Source organism: Tupaia chinensis, unplaced genomic scaffold, assembly GCF_000334495.1.
Source record: "Tupaia chinensis unplaced genomic scaffold, TupChi_1.0 Scaffold000676_1, whole genome shotgun sequence".
Lineage (NCBI taxonomy): Eukaryota > Metazoa > Chordata > Mammalia > Scandentia > Tupaiidae > Tupaia > Tupaia belangeri.
The window spans coordinates 29861-30677 of NW_006160200.1; positions in this window are offsets into that span (position 1 = coordinate 29861).

The window sequence follows — 817 nt, forward strand, 5'->3', positions numbered from 1 at the left end:
AACTCTCAGTTGCAAGGCATAAGAAGAAAAAATGGGGACAAAAGGGAAATGAGAAATCAGAAATACCCAGGCCATTTTTGAAATGAGACAGTAGAGGGGAAATACCATGAAGATTTTGTTTTCATTTGTGTATGTGTGGATGTGTGTGTGTTTTCCACTTTAAAGATTTAGACAAGGAGGTCTTCAATTTTGGAAAGAATAATTCTCAGTGTGGGAAACAGTGAATGAATTGTAAACTTGTCTGGAGGTAAGTTTTAGAGAACTTGAGGAAACCAGATTGGCACTCAATAGGTGCTGATTAAGTGGGAAATGAGGGAAAAGCAATGAACTCATAGTATCCTGCAATGGCAGAAACAGCCCTTCAATAGCAAGTCTAGTAGATCCTGCCCTAAAGAAGCTCTTGGCTTATATAAGGAGCAATGCAGTGACTGCAACATACCATGGGAAATGCTGTCATAGAAGCAAATATTTTTGTAACTAGTGAATGTTTGGAGTGAGTACTGGCCATGACTGGAGTTCACATGGTGAGACAGAGGAGGGGTGTTTCAAAGAGAAGGTGCACATGTGGAAACAGAGTGAGAGAAAGGGGGTCACTCTTTATTTTTTCTATTATTAATAAATGTTTAGGTTCATAGAACCTTTTTGTTCCTTTTATTAGTTTTTGCTACAGGACATGTGCACTTTGCCAGAGGGAGACAGAGAAAGACAGTGAGAGGAGGAAAATGAGAAGTCACCCCCAGGTGCCATGATGGCCATGCCTTAGTCCCCTCTTCCCCAGTCTCCTCTTGGGATTTTCAATGTTCATGCACATGTACCT